Below are 9228 nucleotides of genomic sequence, written 5' to 3' on the forward strand. Positions count from 1 at the left end.
TAGTTAAACCATATGTTATTTTTAATATTATAGCAATAACCCACGCCTGGGTGTGGGTAATGCTGGATTCACCCACGGTTGGTGTGGTTTGGTCATGAGGGAGAAGCCTGAGTGGCCAAACAAAGACAACCATGGGTAAATCCAGCTTTACCCACACCCAGAAGTGGGTTATTGCTATTATACAATGATATTATTTAAGAAAAAAATACTTACTTTTCTTAAATAATGGCATTGTATAATGCCTCTTTGCTGCCCTTCCACAGCTGTCTGGTATTCTGCGGCAGTTCTGATGTACTGCGCATGCGTATGCTTAAGCAGTACATCAGAGCTGTGGGTGGAAGCAACGAAGAAAGCAAGATCTCCGTTGCTTTTTACAAAGTGTCTCGCTATGTTAAAGGAGTTTAACATAGGAAGACAACAGAGAATCTCTATTGCTTTTTTTAAAGCTGTCTCGCTATGTTAAACCCATTTAACATAGCGAGACAGCTTTAAAAAAAGCAACAGAGAAAGGAAGATCTCCGTTACTTATTTTAAAGCTGTCTCGCTGTGTTAAACTCCTTTAACATAGTAAGACAGTGTCTAAAAAGCAAGGGAGATCTTGCGTTCTCCATTGCTGTAAAAAAAGACTTAAACTAATGGAAAAAGTCCAGGCGACTGGACCTTTTTCCATTAGTATAAGTCTGATTTACAACTAGCACACTGACCAATCAGCGTGCACATTTTGGAATATTAATGGGGGGTCGTTGCATAATTACAATGTTATGATGGGTAGTTTCAACTGAAATATTATAAACAAATCTTAAAAGATATATAAGGATATTAAAACATAAATGTGGTTATAAAAATAGGAAAATTAAGTTAGAAGAAATAAGAGAGTATTCATACAGAAGTAATAATATGAAAACGGACATTGACTATATTATTTTTTCAGAGACATTAAGAGAAATAGATTGGGAATAATTAATGCATATTTTCAGATCATGAAGCTGTACAGGCAAGAATAGGTGATAATTATGATTGCATTGGGATAGGGAAAGGAGTAAACAGTTAAATATTAAAACAAGGGACACATTTGAAGACAGGCAAAAACATTATGTGAAAATCACTTCACAATTAGATTTATGCATAGAAATTGTGGCAGCTTGAAAAGACCTCTCATTTGAGATTCCTAATCTCAGTCTAATTATGTATACAGACAGCATGCTATTCTTACACTCCAGTAATAACATTCCTGACCTACTAACCAAAGCACAACATGATTCCACTAAGTTGTGCAATTAGACTTCTCCAACAGACTTCTAATCAGTCACAAGAAAACTAATTTAATGGTCTTCTTATCAATGAAACAATTATTACAATAGATCTTGCATTCATATAACTGATAATAAGGGTAACATTATCCCTAACTCTACCAAACAAAAATACCTAGGTCTTGTCCTCATCCCTCTTCTATCATTTATTGCAGAAACAGACTATATAAGCAATGAGGTATTAACTCAGCTTAAACTGTGCTACAAAATCACACATCTCTTCCCAAAAGCTCACTTAGCTATCACTAAGTTTGGCCATATCCCCAACATTAAATATGGACTCCTTTTCTTAGTACTAAACTCAATGTATAATGTCAACAAAATACAAACTGCAGAGAACAAAATCTATAAACATATACTTCTGGCTGACTCTTTACTGCATCATTGAACTGTACTTAAAAATGCCAAATGGCTAACAGTGACAGACATGCTTACCTTTCTGTTAAGTGATCTATTTATAAAGTCCTAAATCAAAGTTACTATCAACCCCTCAAAAGAAAACTTCCTATTCTTGACAGTGCTTATGGATTGTGAAGCTCACAGGATAACTCACTCACCCTAGTTTGTCCAAGATTTAAAACTGCATTAGATATAACAGCATTGTCTAGAGTGTGACCTGCTACCTGCAATCATTTACTGACTGAAACCAAAAAACAAGAAATCATGAAAGACTTCAGGAAAATACTTTAAATTTTTCATTTCTGAATTGTCTTACAGTTGCTTTAGAAATAATGGTTAACATCCAGTGAATGGCAGACCTATATTTATTATATTCTTATCTATAAAAAGATGTTGTAGTATTAACAATTTGTTGATGCTAATTATCATTTTAAACTCATAAATACTTTATTATTGTAAATTTATATTGAATATATGTACTTGTAAATATTGTGGAACTTTAAACTATTGTAAATACTGGATGTGAAATAATGCATTGTTTGAAATGTCTCTTATTGTACCATTACTCTACTAAGCACAGGTCATGACTAAAAAGGGTCAGCTGACCAGATCTTCCACCTGGTTTTCTAATAGTAATAAATAAAATACCCTTATAGCCTTCCTGCATTCAGAAGTGCATAAATCTTTATCTCTTTTCTCAAACTTAATAATCAAAACACATCTGTAGAAGGTATATTTCAGGATTCCATTCTTGGCCCCCTTTTAGTCATCATATTCATTAATGATCTCCATACAGCAAGAAAGCTGTCCACCATTTTATGATCCACAGATGATTCTACACTCACTGGCTCAGCCCCAAACCTTGAAAAATCTACAATAGCTCACACAGGATGCCTTTACCTCAAATGAAGCCTGGCTGTCCAGAGAACAACTATAACTAAACTTAAAAAATAATCAAAATTAATTCTATGCAACCCCAAACAATTTCCTGAGCAGAAAATACACTTTAACCTTATACCCCCAAATAACACAAAAAAATGAACTTGCAACCCAAACTGAAGTTCTATGAGTCACTGCTGATAAAACCTCAAATTTGTCTACCGAATCAAAAAAGCAGTTAAAAAATCTAAATCTTGGTGCTTTTTTCAGGATTAAACTATACTTGTCCAGTTCAGTTAGATCAGATAGAAGACAAAACAGGCAAAAAAAAAAAAAAATCAGTGCCTCAAAATATGCTGCCCCCATATTGTTCAATGCACAGGCCTCTGAATCTAATCTTTCGATCAACACTATAATAAAATCATTAACTTTTCCCAGCATGCACTACAATGTCCATCATCACTGTCTGGCTCTTAAGCAACTTTACTGGCTATAATTATCCCACTTCCTAACTGTTACCACCCACAAGCATTTTTTATAAACCTGAACAATGCCTTATTCTAAGCAATATTCTAGAACCCTGTTATCCTAGCAGACCACTTTGCTCAAAAGATAAACTTTTACTTCATGTAAACAAATCAAATAACTTTTTTGGACACTCTATTTTTCATTTGTTTCCAAAAATGGAACACCATCTACCATGCCATAAAACAGGTATCTAACCTCAAATCCTTTAAGACACAACTCAAAGAATATTTGAAGGAATTTTGGCTTTGCTCGTGCGTATCACCAGATTAAAGCCCATATACAATGACTCTCTTCCACTTCACTAACACATTTCCCAGACTGTACCATCTTTCTAAGTTTTCTGCTAACATATCAGATATCACACCAACTCTAAATGCTCTTTCTAATCTATCTTGTGTAGTATATTTCCTTTCTCTCAATCCTCTGAATGCCTACTAATCCAATTTCATTATATTTACTCCTTCTAACCATATCCTCAGTTTCCCCGTATCTGCATTTATAATCTCTGTGCGTTACTCTTAAGTGGCATACCATATCTACTCTATCCTTCCTATGACTAAATACTAGGCTCTTTCTTCCTAACTCCATTTTAACATGATCACATGCTTCAACACTCAAGAATGCTCCTCGAGTACACTAAACATAATAATCTAATTTTATATTTTCTCTTCTCTTTCTCTCCACAAACTTTCATGCCATGAAATAATAACTGCTGTACTGTGTTGTTAACTGCATTCCATTTTTCTGTTGGTCAGTACCCTCAGCTATTTCTGTCTTTCTTTTGCTTTTAATATTGTTTATAAATAGCAAATATTGACTGCAAATAGCTACTGCATTTCCTAACTTTATATTTCAACCTTTGTCCTCAATTTGTATTGTGCAGTTTAATCTTGATATATTTTGTACTTTGTTTTCCATTGCCTTCTGCTTTGCAGATAGTTACAGTGTATACTCTCATTGCTTTGTAAATAATCTTGATGTATTTTTATTGACATTTGTTTGTTGTGCTGTTCATTAAACAAGGTTTTCATACTCTCATCATCCGTGTATTATGTGGATTTTTCATCCATGGATCCTCTTGGAAAGAGGGCCTTTTTTAGGCTCAGCCAGACCAGTATGATAAACAAATGCAAATAATAAATTAATTTTGCCTGGTTGTGGTATAGTATTGATTTCACTATAGTAGCATTTCTGTGACCAAGGAGTTTATATATATATATATATATATATATATATATATATGTATATATATATATATATATATATACACACACTAACCATCCAACCCTATACCATATTCATGGGTGACTTTAATTATCCCGCTATTAACTGGGAATCCTATATGACATCAAATGTACATGCACAGAGATTCCTGGATTTTGTAACCACAAATTCCCTAAACCAGATTGTCAATATACCAACTGGGGTGCAACCATACTAAATCTGGTCCTCACTAGTATGGGAGAGTGCTGCACACCCCCTAGTGTAATGCCTTCCCTGGTAAGGTCAGACCACAAAATGGTCTCCTTTGAAGTAAAAATAAAACCTGGACCCCCAGCTAAACCAGGAATATTCAGGAACTATTCTAACCTCCTCATATTAAGTGAGAACCTGACAAAATTTCAAGACCCTATAAACCCTGAGAACACTTCTGCGTATGCAGAACTGTTCACAGAAACCCTGTACAAGCATGTTAATAGCTGCATAGAGGCAGCTGTTCCACCCTGTTGGAAACACAAAATCAATCGGATGTATAACAGGAGGAAGACAGTCATGCCAAAACTAGGAGATGCAGCACCCAGCAGGATAAAAGCACTCTCATCAAACTAAACAAACAACTCAGAGGACAAATAAAGCCTGCCAAAGCCAAATTTGAGGTATGTTTGGTCTCCCAGGCCAAGGACAACCACAAACCATTCTTTAGCTATGTCTGCAACCTCAAAGGCAATACATAATTGTGTGCAGAGCTCATTGTAAATGGAGCCACCTATACTTAGCCAGAAGATATAGCAAACCTCCTGGCTGATAAATTCATCTCCAACTTTACTCCTCTCTCCCCCACAAACTTCCCTCAAGAAATGACATCAAATATAACTCTCCACTACTATCACTAGGGAGAAAATTCTTAATGCTCTCTCTCTAAGACCAAGTCCACTGCATCAATGGGCCCAGACAGTATCCCAGGATGCCTTCTAAATAGCATGAAACATGTCCTATCAGGGTCTCTGGAGTTACTATTTAACTGTAGCCTCCAAACAGGCTTCATGCCTCATCAATGGAGAAAGGTAACAGTCATCCCTCTGCACAAAGGTGGGCTATCTACAGACCCTGGAATGTACAGACCAATATATCTCACTAGTCTTGTATGTAAAACCATGGAAAGAATTATCATGGAGATGATCAATAGAGATATAGTAAACCTCCAGACACTGGACCCAACCCAGTTTGGTTTTGTCAATGGCAGATTATGCCTACTCAACCTGATGGACTTCTTTGAGAAGGTCACCAAAGCAATGGATGAGGACAAAATCATTCACAATGCCTACCTTGACCTGGCCAGGGCATTTGACACAATAACCCACTCGGGCATTGTTGACAAATTCAAGAGGTTAGGTACAAACCTGTATGTCACCCAGTGTATAGCCAATTGGCTCACAGACAGGACCCAGGAAGTTAGAATTGGGGAGTCCACCTCTACAAAGAGGCCAGTCACAAGTGGAGTCCGTCAGGGATCAGTCCTTGGAATGCCCCTTTTTTGGTTTTTACTTCTCAGAAGTCAAGGCCAATGTCGGTGCTCTCTGGCTGACTAAATTTGCAGATTATTGCAAATTAGGAGCTGTCATTGAATCTCATACTGACACAAATGCTCTCCAGGAGGGGCTGACACAGACAAACAACTGGTGTCAGAGCCATGGACTAAAACTAAATGACAAGAAATGCATAATAGTATCCTTTGGGAAGTAATCCATCCCTGGTAGCTATCATATTGACAACACATCCCTTAGAGTTGACCCAGTAGTCAGGGACTTAGGGACACACATAGATAATAATGTAGCCTTTGATCATCACATGTCTGCAGTGGTGAAGAAATCATTCTAAGTTGTGCAACTTATAAACAAATGTATGGCATCTAAGTCCAAGGAAGTCATTGTTCCACTGTATTCAGCATTCATCAGACCTATCATTGAATACAATGTTCCCTTTGGTATGTACATAACCAGGCATATCCACATTGCAGCAGATAGTAAAAGCAACCACAAGGGCTTCTATAGTTATGTAAAGAATCTCCACGGCAATACCCAGATTTGCTCTGAGCTTCTGCACAATGGTACCTTCTATACTGAGCCAACAGATATTGCCAATATACTGGCCGACAGATTCAGTGCCAACTTTACCCCTCTCCCCCCAAAGGACCAATCACAATACCAGTAGATTGCCAGGCACCCAGTATTACTGCTGCACAGGTTAAAACAGCACTGTCCAACGTCAAGAATACAGCTTCTATAGGACCTGACAATATCCCTGGCTGTGTTCTACATGAACTACAGAGTGAACTGGCACCTCCCCTGTTCAATCACAGCCTCACCTCAGGCTTTTTCCCTACCAAATGGTGCACTGCTATAGTCATCCCTCTCCCCAAAGGAGGAATGACTACATATCCTGCGAACTATCACCCCATTAGCCTGACAAGTCTGATATGCAAAGCTATGGAATGCATCATCATGGACCTACTAAACAAGGATATAGAAAATTTACAAACTCTGGATCCCATGCAGCTTGGTTTTGTGAAGGGTAGATCATGCCTGCTCAACTTGGTCGACTTCTTTGAGTCAGTCACCAGAGCTGTGGATGAAGACAAGGTGTTTCATACAGCCTACCTTGATCTGGCCAAGGCCTTTGATAAAATTCCACACTCAGGAATCATAGAAAAACTCACTAAGCTAGACATCAACCCCTATTTCACTAGGTGGGTTGCAAACTGGCTCACAGATAGAACCCACAGTGTGAAAGTAGCTGACTCCAAGTCAGACTGCTGGTCCCACAGGGATCAGTCCTGGGTCCTCTCCTGTTTGGTATCTACTTCTCTGAAGTCCAGGCCAACATGAAGGGACTCTAGCTGACAAAGTTCACAGGTGATTGCAAGTTGGGAGCCATTATTAACTCCTCAAGTGATGTTGACATTCTACAGAAAGGCCTCACTGAGACCGACTGGTGTCAGAACCATGGCCTTAAGCTCAATGCCAAAAAATGTGTTGTCATCCCCTTTGGGAAAAACCCAGTAACCATGAATTACCACATTGATGGTAGTCCACTGAACACAGAAGGCATTATAAGAGATATGGGAAGACAGGTTGACAGAAACCTCTCTTTTAACCACCACATTGCCACTGTGGTCAGAAAGACCTTCTATGTGGCATATCTCATTTCTAAGGATTTTGCATCCAGGAAGAAAGAGGTCATTGTCTCCTTGTACTCTTCCCTCATTAGGCCAATCATTGAGTATAATGTCCCATTTGGCATGTACCTCACTAGACACCTGCAACAACTGGAGAGGCCACAAAAGTACCCCACAAAGGGGATCCTAGGCCTTAAACACTTGTCCTATATGGACAGACTCAAAAAAACTCCAACTATTCTCTGTTTCCTATCGCCTATTTGGAGGCGATCTCTGATTGACTTACAAATCCAAGTCTGACCCAGCTCTGTTAGAAATGCTACATCTAAAAAATTCCCAATCCCTCCACACCACATGGTCCAGAGACCTCAACTTCATTACCACAATCAACAGAATGTGCTGGAGGGACAGGTTTATAACCCAGAAACTGCCCATGCTATTGAATAGACTTCCCATACATGTCAAACAGAGCACCTTACTGGCCCTCTTCAGAAGAAGTCTTGATGAGTGGATGGGAAATAGAAATTTCACCCTGGTGATCACTCCAGTGGCTCTACTCGACAGAGGCACTGGGAACTAAGGATGGGTGGCACGATGCCAGGATAATCCTATGGGCTAGGCTTGTAAAAGCTCCAGAGATATTAGCCTAGTACATACCTATGAACCTATGAACTGGAACATCCACAGAGGTTCCTCACTAAAAGAATACATGGCATAAGTAAAATGTCCTATGCTGACTGCCTCAAGGCCTTATCCCTGTATTCTGTTTTCTACAGGCTTTTGAGGGGAGATCTATGCTTGGCATGCAGGGCATTGTCAGACCCCACTCTGATGGACCTCCTGCATATCCACAAAACAAACAGTCCCAGAATTACCCATTCTAAAGACTTAAACCTTGCCTGTGATATAAATAGGACCTGCTGGAGAGATAGGTATGTATCGCAGAGCCTTCCTCATCTATGGAAGAGGCTCCCCATCCATGTGAAGCAGACTTCCTCCCTAACCCAATTCTAGTGCAACTTGGACAATTGGATGGGAAACCGGAAATTCATCCCTGATTTAGCACCTATGTCTCTAATGAAAACAGGTAACCTGTAAATGGTTCATCTCCCAGGCCCATGCATACACTTACCAAGGGTGTCATAACTTGTCAGAGATTCAGGATGATGGCTAGGCTTAAAAAGGCCCTTGTGGTCGTTAGCCTAGTAAACACCTATGAATCTATCAACATATATATGTAAAGGGGTGTGGAGGGAAAGTCTCCATGTTGCTGTATGGGAGTATTTCCCCAAAATGAAGCAGTTGTTTGGAGTAACTGCACTGGTTTCGTGTTCTAAGACATATAAAGTCTTGTTGGTATACTAAGTGTCTTGCATATGGGTATAGGTTTACTGATACTATTTGTTTGTAAGTAAATGTTAGGCATGCCACTTATGATTTGATCAACTGCAGAAGAAAATCTATGATGTTTGCGTTTGTTATCATTACAACAGAGAGAGTGTATATGTGTGTGTGTGTGTGTGTGTGTGTGTGTGTGTGTGTGTGTGTGTGTGTGTGTGTGTGTGTGTGTGTGTATGTAGGTCAACAGGATGTGTAGTGTTGTGGTTGATTTTGTGAAAATCAATGATTATTAAAGCTGAGTATTGAAGATATCTATATATCTATATCTACTCTCTCTCTCTCTCTATATATATATATATATATATATATATATAT

The sequence above is a fragment of the Protopterus annectens genome, chromosome 1.part1, assembly GCF_019279795.1.
Source record: "Protopterus annectens isolate FY-2018-M chromosome 1.part1, PAN1.0, whole genome shotgun sequence".
Taxonomy (NCBI): Eukaryota; Metazoa; Chordata; order Ceratodontiformes; family Protopteridae; genus Protopterus; species Protopterus annectens.